Here is a 21,736-nt window from a genome sequence, read left to right as displayed (position 1 = left end):
AATTTGAGGCTGTGCTCCGTGGCTAACGGCTAATGCAACACTGTTGGAGAGATTTATAAAGAATGAAGTTGTGTTTATGAATTATACACACTGCAAGTGTTAAAAAATGAAAATAGCGAAGGCTCTTGTCTCTGTGAATACAGAAAGAAACGATGGTAACTTTAACCACATTTAACAGTACATTAGCAACATGCTAACGAAACATTTAGAAAGACAATTATCACTAAAAATATCATGATATCATGAATCATGTCAGTTATTATTGCTCCATCTGTCTTTTTTTGCTATTGTCCTTGCTTGCTTACCTAATCTGTTGATTCACCTGTGCAGATCCAGATGTTACTGGCTGCCCTTGTCTAATGCCTTTCATAATGTTGGGAACATGAGCTGGCATATGTAAATATTGGGGGCGTACACCCCGACAGTTACGTAACAGTCTGTGTTATGTTGAGATTCGCCTGTTCTTCGGAGGTCTTTTTAACAAATGAGATTTATATAAGAAGGAGGAAACAATGGAGTTTGAGACTCACTGTATGTCATTTCCATATACTGAACTCTTGTTATTTGACTATGCCAAGATAAATTCAATTTTTCATTCGAGGGCACCTTTAAGGATTTTCACTGTAAATTACTAGATGACTTGTTCTTTTTCTCTTCCAAAAAAATGTATGTTTAGCTGTGTTTTACTGCATAATTATATTAAATTAGTTTAATTTAACTTGCCATTTACTAATAAACAGGTCTTTACCATAGCATTTTTACAGTAATACATTTTTAACAATATACTTGCTGTGGTAGTCAGCGTTATCGGTTTTACACGGTCTTCGGCTATACACCGATTACATTACTCAGCTTCCGTGGCATTGCCCTCTGCTCTGCTCCATACAGCACGAGCTGCAGAGTCTCAGCAGGAGTCAGATTTCATGCATCACATGACGATGGTACGGAGAGATGACTGACAAGACGATGGCAGAGGATTAGGTGCACAGCAGATCCTAAGCGTTATTTACAAATATCTTATCTTGGAACACGGTCAGTACCACTGCTTCCTATAAACAGAGTTTGTGTGATCACGAAATCTAAAGTAAAAAGCGAACATACATTCATAAGCGATTCCAATACCCCTCATATTGATTGCGTCTCCCTGATGCGCCCCACATGGTGTTATTATCGTAGTGTTGTTGCAAGTTTATTTACCAGTATGAACATTTCCTCACCGTGAAGTACCTGAAGTACCTGTGTGCGCCACCCCTGGTGACTTTGAGAACTTTGAGAACCACTGCCCTAAACAAAACAAAACCACAAACTACTTGTTCAGCTGTTTTTAGCTGACGTGAGATGGATGGGTGGATTATACAATGTGCACACTGATTACAAAAATTGCTTTTGCACATGTATTATATTGCATAATGCATTTCATAGCATTGCATTAAGAGCATTGTCAATGGATGGCAAGATAAATTAATGCATAAAGGAGTAAAAACGAGAGGAAGTTTCTCCAAGACAGTGATATATGTTGATTTATTGCGCTGCTGATGTGTGTGTACATTGCAGTTCATCATTTCAGGATGAAAGCGGAATCTCTTCTATCATATCTCTGTTCACACAGCATGAACTTTACTTCTTCTCCGGAGCTATGCTAACTGTTGTGGCAGGAGTGGTGACAGACACAGGTGGTGGTGTGAGTGTGTTAAATGAGTGTGAGGTTGAGTTCCTCTCCTGTGGTGCTGATGGTAGGTTGTTAGCGTGATGACCAGCAAGCAGCCCATTGGGGGGCTTCGGTTCCACGATGTGTCACACACACATTGTCATGGAGACAGCGCCTTTCACAGCCTCCTGCTCCAGCGCAAGATGAGCCAGAGCACGTGTTTGCATGGAAATGCGTGAATTGTATCATATATTAGGTTGAGCACATAAATTGCATTTTTTATAGAATACTTAACATTTTTCTTTAGGTCAGTGCATGTAACCTTTTCCTAATATCCCATCAGCTGCAACAATTCATGTGCTAGTTTCTCGCTGGCTCTCATCTTATGCTAATAACATTGGCGATGACTGAGGATTTTTTGCAGCGAAATCTCAACGTGGGTGTGCTTTCTTCTCCTCGCAGACAAAGCTGTAGAGAGATCATTGTGAGGATCTGGTAGACATTTCCCAGATGGCAACGCTGCTATGACCTTTCACCCCAGGCTCCTCAGACATGAAGCAGCCATTTGTTGGCGCCATCGTTCGAGGGCATCTCTGAACTTTCCCACCACCGATATCTGAAGTCTGATGAAAGGTTTAACTAACACATTGGCCACATTGTTTTTCAATAAATGCTTTTTCTGCATCCGCTTATGTTGGAATAAGGGGAATGGTTGTGCGCATGGCGACTTACAAAACGTCTTTATAATATATCAGAGATTTCACAGTACAGTGCGCCTCTTCTCCATTATTTCCTTCTCTCAGTGTCTCGCTTATCGTGCTGTCTAGTCGCATTCATTTCCATGGCAATAAGGCAACGGCAAGGTGACAGGAAGCAGGCATGTTCCATAGAGCCCCTGAGCAGGAAGTGTCAAAATCCCTGCTTTGTGAAAGACAGCAGGGGAAGTGCTGGGCGCTGACTATCTGCTACACCAGGCCAGGTGTGACCCCTATATCTGTCAGTGACTACCTTTTTAAAAACTCCCAGCCAACTCTCCATGGGCTATGATGACACAGCCAACTGTTTCTCTAGGGATGATTAGACATATGCCATCCTGTTCCGTAATGAATGGATTCATTGCATCGCTTTTAAGGTTGTTGTTTTTTTTTTTTAAAGCATGACTCATTTGAATTAAGTCTGTTTCATATGACACATTTTTGGTGGTGCATTTGGTATGGCAGCTTACGGAGCTGGATATCGCTGATTGATTTGAATATGAAAAAGAAAAGAAAATGTGCTCTGTGAATTCAGTGTGTTTAGAAGAATGGAAAGAGAAATCCGAATGAGTCAGAGAACAGAAGGCACTGGCACTGTAGACAACACAGTGGTATTTAATCATGTAAATTACAATGAAAGTGAGCCAGCATGTATCTGTATGTTTTTGGTCCCATGATGGATTATCCCTTGTGATTCCTGTGTCTGAACAAAAATTCATCTAACCAGGAGTTGTCATTACAGTGGGATTGATAATGACAGTGTAACACTGACTGATGTTTCACAAAGAATTAATCCTACGTTATAAAAAATTATTTTTAGATCTAGTAAATAATGCTGAAAAAATAATCTAACTTAAACTTATATAAGTGGAGTGTTCATGTGAAGAATGTGAAGAACATGCGCTTTCCATTTCTTATAAAATAACATGATATAATCAACCGAAGACTATATAAATAAAGAAAACATTTACATAAATCTGGGCACAACTTAAGAAATCTTAATATAAATAGGCAATTACCTTGATGAATGTCATAGCAACTTAATTAATTTAAGTAAATATGTTCATTAAACTTAAAACACCATGAATTTAAATAATAAAAAGCCATGCAAACTGTTGCCTTCATTTTTTAAATTCACCAAACAGCTAATTTTTAATTTTATAAATTAATTATGAAATATAATGAATATATCGCATGAAATAATTATAATGGCCATTGAATTGATTTCAGCCAATTTGTGACAATGAGCAAATCAATGCAGCTGTCCTCATTAGTTCCTCTGTTTGCAAAGACCTCCTGAGTTATCATCTAAACATCCTAGCAGGGTAATTGCCTGATAGGTCCATAAATCAAAATATTCCAGAGGAACACGTCGGATAGAACAGTATGGCATTTACTGAGCCTCTAGATGTGGATACTTGCCACCTCAAGTCAGGTCTATTGATGCCAAACGTGTTTGTTTAGAAGACGGATCGTCTCGATTACTGTTGGGGGTCTTTGGAGAGACCCAAAGCTTTGTGGTGCAAGAAGGGATAGAGACAGTTTAAACCATTCTGATCTCTAGCGGTTCATATGAATGCGTCTGTGCAGTTTCATTGGTTTCCGCTGCGGCAAAACATCAGATAAGAGCTCAAAACATGCTCATTTCCTGTTTGAAATCTATTGACCAGACTATGGTCACACTCCAGAGGAAACATTGTAATGATTCCCAGTACGTCTCACTTCTCTATGTCTGAACCTTTGCAATTTGCATTCATAAACTTTGACGGTTATTTTTGTGAGTGATGTGGGCAGCTTCTATGTGCTTTTTTCATCTAAACACGATATAAAGTCAGGATATAATTGAGATGAACCACAAATTATCACAGAAAATTGGATTTTAAGAATCTAAAAAAAAGGTACAATTGAAGACACTCAGTATTTTCCCTCATTAGAAAAGATTTACACATGAAAAATTAAATAGTGCTTTTAATAAAATAGACTCGCATGTAATGAAACAGTCATATCAATATAGCTTAATAAAAGCAGTTTTATTCTGAAGAGCAGGTTGTCTTGTGGAGGCGGCCATGTTGAGTTCACATGACCAGCCAGATACGCACTTGTTTGATCTCGTTAACCTTCCCGATTGTTAGAGCTTTTCACTCGTAGATTAAATTAACCGTGGCTGACTGTGACTAGCTTTTTCAGTGGCATCAGTCAGTATAAGTCCAAGACGACTGCCATATTGGTCAGCATAACATAAAGACTTACTGAGTAGCACACCTTTAACTTCTAAAACAGCAACTGCACCATTTAAATGTATGAATTTGTAAAGGACACTAAACTGACAGCAATAGCAATTGCCACAGAAAATTGCCAGCTTTCACTCAGGGATTCAATGAATATATTTTGAATAAATGCAGCTCCAAAACAAAACAAAAAACAAGCTGAAGTTCTGAAAGCCCTGTAATAAATATTTATTACCGTACTGAGGCTTAAGTATGTTTTTGTGACTGTTGACCTATAAAAGTGTGCTGTCTACTAAGCATGTATTCATCCTGCCTTTTCATCCCATTTATTTCACATCCTCACATTATCTGCAACAGCTACACAAGCAACCACAGGGAATTCTCAATTTTTTCAGATTTGACACTGCTATTGTCTTAAATAATCAACTAAAGCCAATGCAGCTGGCACTGACAATCAGACATGACCATGAATTTCTGTAGCTTATTATTGCGTGAAAACAAATGTATTACAACAAAAGATCTGTACGACTTGATTAAAGTGGGCACGGATGCTCATGTAGTGTATTCTGACTCTGATAGAGGTTGAGGTTCCTTTTCGCTACATACACTGTCTTTAATAGTCTTTAAAAAAAGGGTGAGCAACATGGTGAGATGTGGTTTTTAAATTCAGAAGTCTTTGTTTTGGGATTACAGTTATACATATCTATTTTTTTAAACAACAAAGAGATACGGTGTTACACATAAACAAAAACAAAACAAACAAGCAAAAAAATCTAATGGGATTAAATGGAGATATTGTAACAGACCCCCTTAACATTGTATTTTTCATCACTCTAGTCATTATGGGATAAATTTGCACTGTGTCACCACACCAAATAAAGTATGCATGCATTTTCATACTGGATGCTATCTTTAATGCTGCCAAAGGCAGTAAAATATTCAGCAAGTTCAGTCTTGTTCACTGTCTATAGAAAGAACTCACTAATTGAACTAGAATAAAGAGTAAAATCATGCTTCGCTTATAATTATTTGAGGAATTAAAAATTAAACAAATATAGCTTTATATAACATTAACAAACTGGGTCAATGCGTTTGATGTTATATTATACATTCTTGTGTGGCATACTTTCAAAGGGTACATTTCTTGACCAATTTTATGTAATGATTCAACTGCCTCTCAGATCTCCTACAACACCAAAAGAATATGTAATGTATTAGTCAATTAGCACGATGAACAGCATTATTTTTCTTTGAGGAACTCACTAAAAAAACACTATGAAGTCTCCGAATTGACAAAATGTGAATAAAATCTGTTCTGTACTATTTCTTTTGTTAAAATACGAACTGTATTGAATGTCGTTTTGTATTGTTTACAACATAGTATATAAGCAGGTCTCCTGAACACTCCTCCCAACATCCATTGATTATTTGATTGAGCTTTTTAAGTTTTAGGCAAAAACAACTATAACTAAAGCAATGTTTTGTAAGTGCAACAGTTTTGTATACAAATATACTAACTGTCTACACTATGCAGCCATTTGATTGTTTTGTATAAGGAACAAACCACAATTTTAAGCCATTATCCACTAAAATCTTAAAGGGTTAGTTCACCCAAAAATTTCTGTCATTAATTACTCACCCTCATATCGTCCCAAACCTATAAGACCTTTGTTTGTTTTCTGAACATAAATTAAAATGTGATCGACACATAGGCAGCAACAACATTTGCACCTTTTGAGGTCCAGAAAGGTATTAAAGACATTGATAAAATAGTCAACGTGACTACAGTGGTTCAACCTTAATATTATGAAGCGACAAGAATACTTTTTGTGCGCAAAAACAAAACAAAAATAATGACTTTATTCACCAAATTCATCTCTCCCCTGTCATACTGATACGCTATTTTTGTTGCAGAGCTTCAGTGTTTATATCTCAGTCTTCTCTTGGCTCAGTATTGGCCAGATCTGGTCACGGGAGCATGGGCTGGCAAATGCAAATATTGGGTTGTACATATTAATGATCCCAACTGTTACGTAACAGTCTGTGTTGAGATTCGCCTGTTCTTCAGAGGTCTTTTAAACAAATGAGATTTACATAAGAATGAGGAAACAATGGTGTTTGAGACTCACTGTATGTCATTTCCATGTACTGAACTCTTGTTATTCAACTATGCCAACTATGCGTTGGCACGGGGGACAGGGGGGTCAGGACCCCCGCAGTTTTGAAAAGACAGAAATCGAGAAACCGAGAAATTTGACACTTTAAGGTAAGGAGGCTGTGAGCTGGCTTGACTGAAGTTTTTGTGAGGATTTGTAGTTGATGAACTGCTTTGATTTAGCTAATTACATCTAGAAAGTTAAAAGCATTGATGACATCTATAAAAGAGATATCTAAAAGCAAAACGAAAGTTATTGCCTCGACCGGCGACACAGTGGGGATGACGCATGAGAGGAGACCTGCGCGTTTAATTGGTATGTGTATACTGTAATACTGCATTTGCACTTTGATTGCGAAAGTGAAAGTGCCCTTTGTGGTCGCATCGCGGTGCCCCCGCGTTCCCATTTCTCTCGATGTGAACCGTAAGCTCCAGTCCATTACAATTTAGGGCCCTGGTATACTTAATTTCCCGCATTCCGCTCAGTCTCGCGCGTGAGCCATTCTTTTGCCCATGACGCATTCGGTATGTACACATAGAGTTTCATGACAGAACTTTGTATTTTTCTTTCATTGCATTGAGTCATTATTTTGGTGGTCGAAAGAATATCAGTGTGTGCATGTCAAATGGACATCAAAACATTTATGTCAATTTGATGGGTTTTTTTTTTACATCAATTGGACATCAGTGTGTGGACGTCAAATGGATGTCAAGTTTTTGACGTCAATTTCAAGTTGTTTTTTTTTCCACATCAATTGAATCAGTGTGTGGACGTCAAATTGACGTCAATTTGATGTGTTTTTTTTTTACATCAATTGGACATCAGTGTGTGGATGTCAAATTGACGTAAAAAAAAATTATGTCAATTTGATTGTTTTTTTTTTTCGACATCAATTGGACATCAGTGTGTGGACGTCAAATGGATGTCAAGTTTTTGACGTCAATTTCAAGTTGTTTTTTTTTCCACATCAATTGAATCAGTGTGTGGACGTCAAATTGACGTCAATTTGATGTGTTTTTTTTTACATCAATTGGACATCAGTGTGTGGATGTCAAACTGACGTAAAAAAAAATGATGTCAATTTGATTGTTTTTTTTTTTCGACATCAATTGGACATCAGTGTGTGGACGTCAAATGGATGTCAAGTTTTTGACGTCAATTTCAAGTTGTTTTTTTTTCCACATCAATTGAATCAGTGTGTGGACGTCAAATTGACGTCCAAAAATTTACGTCAATTTGATGTTTTTTTTTGTTTTGTTTTTTTACATCAATTGGACATCAGTGTGTGGATGTCAAATTGACGTAAAAAAAATTGACATCAATTTGATGGGGGTTTTTTCGACATCAATTGGACATCAGTGTGTGGACGTCAAATTGACATCAAAAAATTGACATCAGTTTTATGTGTTTTTTTCGATATCAATTGGACATCAGTGTGTGGACATTAAATTGACATCAAAAAAATGACATCAATTTGATGGGGTTTTTTTCAACATCAATTGGACATCAGTGTGTAGACTTTAAATTGACGTCAATTTGATGGGGTTTTTTTTCGACATCAATTGGACATCAGTGTGTGGACATCAAATTGACGTCAAAAATTTGACATCAATTTGATGGGGTTTTTTTTCGACATCAATTGGACATCAGTGTGTGGACATCAAATTGACGTCAAAAATTTGACATCAATTTGATGGGGGTTTTTTTCTACATCAATTGGACATCAGTGTGTGGACGTCAAATTGACGTAATTTTTTTGATGTCAATTTGATTGTTTTTTTTTCGACATCAATTACACATCAAGTGTGTGGACGTCAATTTGACATCAAAAAATTACGTCAATTTGATGTTTTTTTTTGTTTTGTTTTTTTACATCAATTGGACATCAGTTTGATGGGGGTTTTTTTTACATCAATTGGACATCAGTGTGTGGACAACAAATTGACATCAAAAAATTTACGTCAATTTGATGTGGTGTTTTTACATCAATTGGACATCAGTGTGTGGACGTCAAATTGACATAAATAAACTGATGTCAATTTGATGGGTTTTTTTTTTCGACATCAATTGGATATCAGTGTGTGGACGTCAAATTGACGTCATTTTGATTGGGGTTTTTTTCAACATCAATTGGACATCAGTGTGTGGACATCAAATTGACATCAAAAAATTTACGTCAATTTGATGGGTTTTTTTTTTTCGACATCAATTGCACATCAGTGTGTGGACGTCAAATTGACATAAAAAAATTTACGTCAAATTGATGTGTTTTTTTTACATCAATTGGACATCAGTGTGTGGACGTCAAATTGACATAAAAAAACTGATGTCAATTTGATGTGTTTTTTTTCGACATCAATTTGACATCAGTGTGTGGACATCAAATTGACATCAAAAAATTTACGTCAATTTGATGGGTTTTTTTTTTTCGACATCAATTGCACATCAGTGTGTGGACGTCAAATTGACATAAAAAATTTACGTCAAATTGATGTGTTTTTTTTACATCAATTGGACATCAGTGTGTGGACGTCAAATTGACATAAAAAAACTGATGTCAATTTGATGGGGGTTTTTTTTCGACATCAATTGGATATCAGTGTGTGGACGTCAAATTGACGTCATTTTGATTGGGGTTTTTTTCAACATCAATTGGACATCAGTGTGTGGACATCAAATTGACATCAAAAAATTTACGTCAATTTGATGGGTTTTTTTTTTTCGACATCAATTGCACATCAGTGTGTGGACGTCAAATTGACATAAAAAAATTTACGTCAAATTGATGTGTTTTTTTTACATCAATTGGACATCAGTGTGTGGACGTCAAATTGACATAAAAAAACTGATGTCAATTTGATGTGTTTTTTTTCGACATCAATTTGACATCAGTGTGTGGACATCAAATTGACATCAAAAAATTTACGTCAATTTGATGGGTTTTTTTTTTTCGACATCAATTGCACATCAGTGTGTGGACGTCAAATTGACATAAAAAAATTTACGTCAAATTGATGTGTTTTTTTTACATCAATTGGACATCAGTGTGTGGACGTCAAATTGACATAAAAAAACTGATGTCAATTTGATGTGTTTTTTTTCGACATCAATTTGACATCAGTGTGTGGACGTCAAATTGACGTCATTTTGATGGTTATTTTTTCAATGTCAATTGGACATTAGTGAATGGATATCAACAATGTCCAACAGCGTTTTTGAAAATCTACTTACCCCACCTTTAAAGCATATTGTACACCTTAACAGTTTTGTATTATTAGAATGGCAGTGGCTAAATTTATTGCATATTGTACTAGGCAGATGTGTATTTCCGTGTGTGTTTTTTATTGTGGCGACTTGCTTGTTGACTTTATCATGCTGGTGTGGCTTACTTGGAAGTAAAAGTGAGGATTACTGATCTAGGTGGTTATCCATGCTTGTTTAGAGAGATTTAATTATTTTGTGGATTTCCGTAGTATGAGTGATGGTGGCTTAAAATCTTGTAATTGCACTGCACTGCTAAGGCAAATGCTATTCGTGTATTTGAAGACTGAGCATGCCAGCTCATTGCCTACTAATACAGCAGGAACCAATCATCTGTGTCCTATAGATAATGATGTGATTATGAGCAGTTGAGTTAAGGACCTATTAGCCTGCCTATTTAGAATTTCATGACAGAACTTTGTATTTTTCTTTCATTGCATTGCGTCGTTATTTTGGTGGTCGAAAGAATATCAGTGTGTGGATGTCAAATGGACGTCAAATTTTTTATGTCAGTTTGATTTGCATTTTTGACCTGTTTTTTGACATCAACTGGACATCACTGTGTGAACGTCAAATAGATGTCAAGTTTTTGACATCAATTTGATGGGGGTTTTTTTCAACATAAGCTGGACATCAGTGTGTGGGCATCAAATTGACGTCTAAAAATTGACGTCAATTTGATGGGGGGGGTTTAATCAGTTAAAGACTTAATTCTGACAGCAAATTTATATGATATATTCATACTTTTGTGATTGAGTATTGTACTGTTTCTACTCTAAATCCTTTGCTAGTTTGAAACTTCACTGAAAACCATACTCATTAAACCATGCAGTCGTTTTAACATTTTGCTCCTCTGAAGTGCCACTTTGGTTTATTAGATATGTCTGTAAGCTTCTGATAGATTGTTTTATTTGTGTACATAGACAGGAAAAGTTCATTTCTTCAAGAGCAGACTGTGAGGTTGGAGTACACATGAGAAGGGAACGTAGTTGACCACATCAGAGCAAAGCCTTCATGAGAGATGTTCCTCTCTTCTGATCAAAGATGTGAGGGGACGCTTAGTAAAGCATACTTCACCCAACACGAACAGAGCTTAGTGACCCTTTGAGAAAGGCAGCATTGGATCCATCATGATAAGTTTACATCCAGTGTCTTTGGAGTAGATTATTTAGGTAATGGAAGGGAATTGTTGACTATTAATTGTTTATCACTGTATGAGTCACAGTTTATGTTACAATGTCTGTGACACTAAGTGTACAAAAAAAAAAAAAAAAAGTAGAAGCTAAAACAAAAACAGATGCTAAAATGTAGTTAAAAAATGAATGAAATTTTGTACAGGATTGGTTACTGAGACTGTAAATGTCTAATTGTTTCTCAATATTGTCTTCTAGTACTAAACTAGAGCCTCGTCACTCTGGCATTCTTTCGAACTTTGACATTTATGAAGTAAAGCAAGCAATTAAATTCTCTTTTCTTTTGGTTTCGTCTTTCATGAAAATTTAATCGCATGGAGTGGGTAAGGAAAGCATTTTAATTAAATCTTCTCTTATGTAAGGATGTCTTGGTTCAATCAAGACAACATTCCTCAGCTAATACAATACTAATATAAAAAACCCATTCAATTATACTTTGTGCATCACTGCCAGTTTTCCAGTTTGTTGTTTAAAAATCAATAGTAATTTTCAGCTGATGATAAACAATCTCATTGCAGAAGACCGTATTTTGATACCGTTTCAAATTAAATTCAAATTCAAAATGATTAATGATTACTGTTGTTCACTTCAGAACAAAAAGGAATCGGTTATTTTTTTTTACAAGGCATTGAAACGTTTAAAACTAAACCAATTTAAGGACTTTCAAGAAGGACCTACACCTTTTTTTCCCTCTTCCCCCCCCCCCCCTATACCACTGCATGTTAATGGAGGGATGTACGTTGCTATCATCATTAAGTCAATTAATGATTGTAAGGCCGATTATGAATGTAATTAGATTCTTACGACTGATCATCCCAAACATCGCGAGTCAGAGCCAGTTGCATTCAGTCGGTGATTATAGTCAGTGAGTCAGTCTTAGAATGTTTTAGCTAGTTAGTAAGTGTGTCCCCGGGGTTAAGCGCAGTTGCCCTATTTTTTTTTTTTTTACTATTATCAATGTTGAAAACAGTTGTGGTGCTTAAAATATCTTTGGAAACTGATACAGTTTTTTTCAGGATAGTTTGACGAAAGTCTTTTGTAGCATAAAAGTCTTTGTCACTTTTGATCAATTTTTGAATAAAATCTTTGTTGAATAAAAGTATCCTATTGACGCCAAACTTTTGAACAGTGATTCGGAGTGCCAAAGTCACTTGATTTCAATCACTGAATGGAAACAAAAGATTCAAAGCAGTGTTTTGAAATTGGCCATCACTAGATATTGTTGAAAAGTCAAGTTTTAAAGTGTTAAAGGTAGAACCTCTGGTATAAAGTTAGAACCACTGTACTCACATTAACTTTGAATATGTTTTGAGTACCTTTCTGGATCTTGAGAAGATTGGTGGCATTGCTGTCTATGCAGGCCTCACTGAGCCATCAGATTTTATCAAAAATATCTTCATTTGTGTTCTGAAGATGAACGACATGAGGGTGAGTAATAAATGACATTATTTTCAGTTTTGGGTGAACTAACACTTCTAACTAACTTAACAATTCTAACTAACTTATTCACGTGATTCACTTATTCACAGGATTTTGTTTACCAGGGGTTTAGAATGACCCAGGGTTAACTATTTCAAGTGTGAAAAGCCCTATTTCGTTCCAAACCTGTGTAACTTTCTTTTTTGATTCATTCTGTTCATGCAATTACAATGAATGGGAAGTGTAGTTTTAAAGTTTCAAAAAAAGTGCACAGTAAAAGTAGCCTATATGAACGAATATGAATATTGACACCCTAGTTCATGAGGGAGTTTGTAAACGCATCTTTTTTGAGTTAGATTATTTTAATGAATCACTTAATCCTGTTCAAAAAAATCTGTCTAAATGATTCATTCCTAAATTGGTCTGATCCATTCAACTCACTCAAAGATCCACCCACAGCGGTTCTCAAGTTAAGTGCTAAACTATCAATGAATAATGACCTAAATTTCACATGGATTATTTTTATAAATTTCAGTCTTAAACCATTTTATGGTGATTTTTGATTCCTTTTTGACACTTGAAGTCTTCAGTTCATATTCATTTTAATTGCATATACAGTACATTATTCATTCAGGATTTGTATTTTTGTGCATGGATAACTTGAGGGTGAGTAAAAACTGACAGAATTTTCATTTTTGGGTGATCTTGTCCTTTAACATTGGCTGCATTTTTTTTTTTTTTTTTTTGCTTCCAGGTCAGATTAGGGTAAACACTTGTGCACACCAGCACATTGGTGCCAAAAACACAGCCTGGCTCATCTCATTTTCCAGAGAGATGGTTTGGCAGAGCTGATGCCACTTTTAATCCTTCTTTGAGTACATTCTTCTGACTGCTAACTTCCCACCCCAGATCAAGTGCTGCACAACTGATAACGTAGAGCCTGAGGTGACTGTTTGCGTGATTCTCCTGTTGCTCTCATGGTTGTTTCATTTTGAAGGCTTGCCAGAACTGGCTGTCTACATTTTGTCAAGGTTTGCATAGCATATCTGTCCTGAATTTGAGTATGTGATTAAACACTTGTGGTAGATGCCATACAAGTGCATATTCTCAAACTAGTCTGTAGTTACCAAGGTAACCAGAATGGATTGGCCCTGATGGTGTTTAAAAAAAAAAAAAAAAAAAAAACATAAATCTTTGTTATTCTTCACTGTTGAAACTGAGCTTTGGCTCCCTTGGGGACCTGAAGGGACGACAGAAAAATTATAAGCAGTGGTGTACTTTGGTTCACCCGTTTTTGCTGCACCATCATAGACTCTTGTCTGGCCCCGCGCCCTTCTTGTCATTCCTATTCTGTGCTATCACAAGTAAAACTACCTTACGGCTATGTGACGCCCCACTCAGTGAGCTTGAGCCGAGAGTACACACCTGTCTTGCTTCTTTTCTACGCCTAAGCATTCACATGCCATTTTACACAGTTGCGTTTGACAAGTTGTGACACTTTTGTCAAGAGTATTCAGGAAAGGCCTGCTGTATACGTTGAATCTTTTTATATGCACGCCACGCTGAAAGAGTGTGTACATACTTGTTTGGCCCTGGAATAGATAGAGCTATAACAGACACTTCAAGTGTCAGTGCTAAAAATACAATTATCTGAGGGTATGAGAGTTGAGGGTTTACCACTGAATGGCTAATATGTGTAAAAGTAAAAAGTAGAAAAAGTGGAGGAAAAGGAGAAGCTTTGTGTGAGAAAAAAAAAATGTAATGTAAAACATTATTAACCATCTTTACTGGATCTCTAAAATCTCATTGTATCTTGTGTAATGCTGTCAGAAATATTGATTTTCCGCAATGAGTATGTTTACATGCACATTCTTAACCAGATTATGCTTAATCCGACAATGCATGTGGCCTTGTAAACTTGTTAACCCGTTTTCCTTTATCAGAGTAAGGTTATAAACAGCTTAAACTGATCAACACAGCTAGATTTTTGTGCCTTACCCCGAGTTAACATACAGTACCTGTCAAAAATATGGAAACAATTTTTTAATGTTTTTGAAAGAAGTCTCTTATGCTCACCATGGCTGCATTTATTTAATAATAATAATAAAAAATACAGTAAAACAGTAATATTGTGAAATATTATTACAAATGAAAAGAACTGTTTTCTTTTTGGATATGTTTAACAATGTAATTTATTTCTGTGTGTCAGGGTTATGTTTAGTTTCATTGTGTTTTAGTTTGTTTTTTCCTAGGTTTCTGATTAATTACACCTGTGTATCATTTAGCTCCCATGTTTGGTTCTTGGAATATATCACGGCTGCACGATTAATCGAAAATAAACCACGCGTTATTTGGCAATTGGCTGCGAGTTTTTTTGTTTTTTCATGCGCAGCTTGTCAGTGAAGTCCGGTTAAATGCTGCTCCATCTGAAAGCCAGAGGGCGCACTTGCGCAGAAACTCCAAATATGCCCCACAGAAGAAAGATAATGCACGTAGTTCCAGGAAATGCCTATGGACATCACACTTTCGCCTTAGCTGAATAAAGAGAAGATTGAAACGCTTTGATTAAACATGACTAATAAACACACAACTACGACAATATATGGTTTTTCTGAGTTCTTCAAGCCTTCTTGGGTATTTTCAATGCAATAAAGTATATTTATAATGCAATGCTAATAAACAGCCTTTATCGCTGTATAGAATACTATGAAATAATATTCTTTTATGCCTTGTTCTGTTTAAGAAGCCACATCATCAGAAGGATGTTATTTCAAACACTCGACTGACATTATGAAGTGAGTTTGGAGTAAAAATATGTTATTAAATGTTGTCCTTTGTTGGACAAGAGGTTGAAAAATGTTTGGAAAGATGTTTGACGCAGGTTGCTTTTTCAAATGCACATCATAAGTAACTCAAACTCCCAGTGCTTTCAGATGGAGTAGCATTTACTACTGATCACGGAGCTGTACTTCACGGACAAGCTGCTCCTTCGCGATTTCATAATCTCACTGAGCCAAATGGTTTAAACGCGATTTTGGGTTAATTATGATTAACCGTTCAGCCTTTATATATATTCGCTCTGTTTTGTTCAGTTAATTGTTCGGTACAGTCAGTGTTATACAGTATGTGGTTGTTATTGTTTTCTTTCTTTTCCTCTCCCCCTGCTCTGCCTAGAGCACAAGGACGGTTCCCTGGAGGACCACACAAGAGGTTTTTTGGACTTGGTGTGCCTAACTCACTATCCGGACCAAGGCACGCCTTCCAGGGAACAGTCCTCAAGAGGATTTCGCCACTTTTCTGGAGTGGGTGCTGGTGAATAATGGATTGTGATCTCTATTGGCAGATCGGAGGACTTCACCAGCCCTACTCCAGACCCAGAGCCCAGCCATCACCCCGCTGCACGGACATGACGCCAGAGCCCACCGCAGACAGAGGACTAGAGTCTGCCACGATCACAACGTTAGCAGTCAGAACTGAACCAAAGATCGTCCTAGAGCCCAAGGCCGACAGATCATCTGACCATGTGTGTGAGCCAGCAACATCATGTGCCGCCGTGGGATTACTTGTTAAATTTTAGAGAATGGAGGAAGACTCCACTCACACTTCCAACACTGAGGGTGAGCTGAAGCTGACCTCTGCTTATTATTATGTTGATTCTGCTGGTTCAGCCCAGCTCAAAGTCTCCTGTTCCCCCTTTGTTTCCGCACAGCTCAAACTTTCCTGTTTTCCCACAGGTTCCACCCAACTCAAACTATCCTGTTGTTCTGCTGGTTCCGCCTAGCTCGAAGTCTCCTGTGTCTCCAGAGTTCGCACCCAGCCTACTTCTCCCGCCTCCTCTTCCAGAATCAGCCAGTTCCTCAGCCCCGCTTTCCCTGGCTCCCTCCAGCCCCTCAGCTCCTCCTCTGACACCACTCTGTTGTATGGATTTACTTCAGGTCTTCCTGTCTCCAGCTCCGTCCAGTCAAGAGGATGGCTGGCTTCGCCTCCAGCCATCGATCCCATCATTCCACCTCGGCCTGTTGACCTAACGGCTCCACCATGGCTCCTCCCTCCCTCGGCTCCATCTCTGTCCATCTTCTCCCTGGTGTCGACAGCCAAATCTCCACTATGGCTCCTCCCTCCCTTGACTCCACCGTGGTCCATCATCCTGGCTGTGCTCTGGGTCCCCGCCTGGCTCCTCCTGCTCCTGGCTCCTCCCTTCCTCCACTCCCTCTGGGCAGTTCGGCCAGCTCCTACTTGGTTACTTCCCCCTCCAGCTCCACATCCACCACCTGAATAATGACATCAATGATGCTAAATGTAATTGTTTCTTGTGCATTTTGTGATTATTACAGTGTCCCAAATTTAGGTATATGCATCAAAATATAGTATTCAGTTTGTGTGGGCTACTTATAAGTATTTTTATTTATTTATTTATTTTATTTTTTTATTTTTTTGGACAATGAGCCTTTGGTCACCAAACAACTTGAGGGTGAGAAAGGATGAGTGCTGTTATAACATTCTAGTGTAATTCAGATGAATCTGTTTGACTGAGATTGTGTTCTTTATGTGGTCATTATTATGTTAATATTTAACTGAATTCAATAAATGCATCTAGAATTTTTTTCATTTAGTAATTTACATTGACACATTTTTTTTAAATTATGTATTTTTATATTCTGCAGATTGGCATAATTTTACTCTGGAGGGCTTCATTGGTCCGTTTTCACGATTTTCAATTTTGTGCTATAACAACTAAGTTGGCAAATATTTGCATTTATTTCCCCTAATAATATATTGGATGATGCTTCATTCTCTTGTACTTGTTCAAATCATCTCTAAATATGTTACAAAATGCCTTCTGTTCTTAAGGGGGCATCATCCCCTATATTTCATATAACCGTAGATAATATTAGGGACATGTTGCCTGTCTAGTTGAGATTTTGAGTTGTGAAATAACTTGTGGTGGCAGTATGTTTTATTGCTCTGGCTCAGGAGGCTGGTGAGAACATCTGCCTAATTGTTTTGTGTCATTGCGGGGCCCCATCGCATACTCATTGTAGAATTAGCTGTGACAGTGTTTGCTCTGAGAGATACTGACATGTTGGCTCTCGCTCTGCACACCTCAGTATGCGGGCCCCGCTATCACCTCGGGTGGCCTAGTGCGTGCTGGCTGAATCTCCTGACACAACACAGAGCCACTGGTTTCATTCAGATATACATTAGCTTTGGCCCGTGAGGCATCTTGTGTCTCATAAACTTCTCATTAAGGGTTTATTTTGCTGGCTGGGCTGCCAAAGAGGGCCGGGGTTGTGGCAATGCCCACCAGAGCATGCTCTACACCAGAGATTCACAGGAGTATGTGAGACATAAAAGCCACTCTTTCTTCTTCTGGCTTGCAGCAAGCATTAGCTGCTTCAATGCCACAGGTTCACTGAACCATAGGTGCATTCTGTGTAATTCACGCAATGCCATCTGAACATGACGATAGTGGTGGAAGTCACTCTAGATGAAAGCTGCAATGCCATATAATTCTTAAGCCTGTTTCAGACCATACAATGGTGCATTTTGTACCAGGCATGGAAATAGCAAGCACTGTGGGATGGTTGATTTGTGGGCCAGCTGTCAAAACCAAATTTATATGTACAATATAAATACATAATTATTTAATAAGTGAATATCTATTAATATTGTCTTTACATTACTGTATGTTATTTGCAAGGTAATTATAGTCTTGATATTTTTACGTTAGTTTTTATTTCTATTTTATTTTCAATTTGTTTAATTTAGTTAGCTAGTGATTGTTTTTGTTAGTTTAGTTTAAGTTTTAGTTTTTTTTTTAGATTTCAGTTAATAGTCTTGTCAAAATGAATGTGGTAACTTGTCTTTTAAAAATGTTTGTCTGCATTTTAATTTCTTAGCACAGGCTAGTGAGATTTAGTGTATTAGTGGCACTTTTATTTTAGTTGGAATTTATTTTAAAGTTTTTAATGTTGTTTATATGTCTATGTGGTGTTTTTAGACAAACCATTTGCAAATTCAAAGTCGACACTATTGCTGAGTATTTTCTCTTTAAAACTGCTGTGATCTAAAGACAGTTTCAAAAGTGTGGTTTGAAATCACTGGTGTTTCTTACGCCACAAACTACCCTGTACCCATTAATGTCATTGTGCCAGTGGGCTTTAGCATATCAAGCAGTCTCTGAAGCAGGGGTGTCTCAAGAGAAGCCAGGTTATCCCAGGGTAGATTTAGCAATATAGCGGGTATATGATGTATATTATGATGTTATGATGAATTTTCTCCACTGACGTTCTGAATTTAAAGGTGCCCAAGAATGCTTTTTCACAAGATGTAATATAAGTCTAAGGTGTCTCCTGAATGTGTCTGTGAAGTTTCAGCTCAAAATACCCCATAGATTGTTTTTTATTAATTTTTTTAACTGCCTATTTTGGGGCATCATTAACTATACACTGATTTTGGCAGCGCTGCCCCTTTAAATGGCGTGCTCCCTGCCACACCAGCTCTCGACTATATTACAGTGCATTTACAAAGTTCACACAGCTAATATAACCCTCAAATGGATCTTTACAAGATGTTCGTCATGCATGCTTTATGCATGCTTCGAATTATGTGAGTAAAGTATTTATTTTGATGTTTACATTGATTCCCAATGAGTTTGAGGCTATGCTCTGTGGCTAACGGCTAATTCTACACTGTTGGAGAGATTTATAAAGAATGAAGTTGTGTTTATGCATTATACAGACTGCACATGTTTAAAAATGAAAATAGCGACGGCTCTCTTGTCTCCGTGAATACATTAATAAACGATGGTAACTTTAACCACATTTAACAGTACATTAGCAACATGCTAATAAAACATTTAGAAAGACAATTTTAAAATATCACTAAAAATATCATGCTATCATGGATCATGTCAGTTATTGTTGCTCCATCTGCCATTTTTCTCTGTTGTTCTTGCTGGCTTACCTTGTCTGTGCACAGATCCAGACGTTAATACTGCCTTTCCTTGTCTAATGCCTTGAACATGGGCTGGCATATATGCAAATATTGGGGTCATACATATTAATGATCCCGACTGTTACGTAACGAGATCCGCGCGTTTTCCAGAAGTGTTTTAAACAAATGAGATTTATATAAGAAGGAGGAAGCAATGGGGTTTGAAACTCAATGTTTGTCTTTTCCATGTACTGAACTCTTGTTATTTAACTATGCCAATATAAATTCAATTTTTGATTCTAGGGCACCTTTAAAGTGTTTCTAAGGATACTGATTGCTAGAAGGCAGCTGTCTAACTGAGATGGCGAAAAGGAACATGGTTTGTGGAACATTAGTAATACATTATAGCTGTTTGATGACATAGTCAAGCTAAAGGCTAATCATATTAATTGTAGTTATGTGTACAACGTTGTTAAAAAATATGCAAAAAATGTGCAACGTTTACCTCAGTATGTTGAACGAGTGGATGTCTGAGTTTGTGCGAGTATGTGGAGGCGGGGCTAATTAGCATATTCATATATCCGTGTATACTAAATGAAGCAAGGGTGTAGAGTTACATTCAAGCTATTAAGGCATAAAGGTTTTTTTTTTTCACAGGAAAAAAACGTTTAAATATGTCATTTTGATGATCAAAGGTGAGTTTAAAGGTATACAATTATTGACTACAGTGGGACTTTAATTTAGCTTCAGTTTTTCCCCAGTTATTAGTTTTTATTTTTATTTTCTAATGCTTTGAATCTAATTACTTATATACATGACTATATATACATTTCAATGTGTAATATCCCACGTTATTTCTAGGTCACTAATTAAATAAGCAAAGTTGAAAAATGTATGTTTTTTCCATTATTATTTTGTGTGTGGACTGGAGCAGTGTTCAGCCTAGGGCAGGTCTTGAAGAGGTTAGTCTTGTTAGCTGTTTTCACAGTAGTTGAAACTTGGTTCCACCTCTGAGTCGGAGTATAAGGACTAAGAAGTTGCAACATCTGGACAAGCAGGAGCCCATGTAGAGAGAAGAGGGGAGTAGCTGATCATCATAGTGCCCGGGTTGGAGTGTTCAAAACAGCATGGAGGATAGCCGGAGGGGAAGATGCTTGCTTTACACAGAAACATACTGGGAAAAAAAGCCTCATATTTGTTTTACACACTGCCTTTTTAGAAATGCCTCATTTGATTCACTCATCTACCAAGTTTGTTCTTTGTGTATTAGTGTTAACCTGAAGCTGAAGCGGAATGCTTTTTTTTTTTTTTTTAATTACTGTTGTTTCTCACAGAATTGTGCTTAACCTGAAATGACAAAAATACCAACCCTTCCCTCAAAGACAAAATTGAGATTGACAGAAGCAATTATACATTGACTGACTTTAATATGTTGCACTCGCACAACAAGACAAACTCAATTAACTCACGCTATTATATTGTTTCTCTCCACGCAAAAACAACCATTAACCACATCCTCCCCTTTTGGCTTCAACAACAATAAGGAAAAGGAGAGGGACATGTTCATATCTCCTTATCTTATCATATGCCTTTCAGCCTGGGAGGCAGGAATGCATGGCTTAACCGTAAAAGGGGGTCAGAATGTATAAAAGATGAGGATATGGGTCATTTAAAGTGACTATCACTGGCTCTGCACACTATCTCCACTTATGAAATCCATTCATGTAGATAAAGTACGGTGGCCTCTGGAGAGTAAGGGACATTCGGCTGCCAGCGCACTTCCTCTGAAGTCCCATAATACATCTGCACTCTGAAAATTGACATCTCTCTTTGACCATATCTAAGTTAGAAAATTGGTTGCAAAGTGGATAAAATTGCACTTATTAGTCACAATTCCCTCAACAAAACAGCAGTGCGGTCTTTGAAATTTTTCATTTGATAAGCACTTGCGCAGATAAAGCACTAGACGTATATCTTCCTGTTAGCAACTATCAAATATTTGGTTTACAACATAGACTTTTTGTACCATGATTTAACTGGCTAGCACACATCGATTCGACGACAGTGGCCCCCCGCTACGTGCAACTTCTCACTAAGTGACGATTATCGTTTGTTTTCCAGCGGGTCTGTGAGAGAGAGA

The sequence above is a fragment of the Chanodichthys erythropterus genome, chromosome 16 (genome assembly GCF_024489055.1).
Source record: "Chanodichthys erythropterus isolate Z2021 chromosome 16, ASM2448905v1, whole genome shotgun sequence".
Taxonomy (NCBI): Eukaryota; Metazoa; Chordata; class Actinopteri; order Cypriniformes; family Xenocyprididae; genus Chanodichthys; species Chanodichthys erythropterus.
This window is presented reverse-complemented; position numbering follows the sequence as displayed.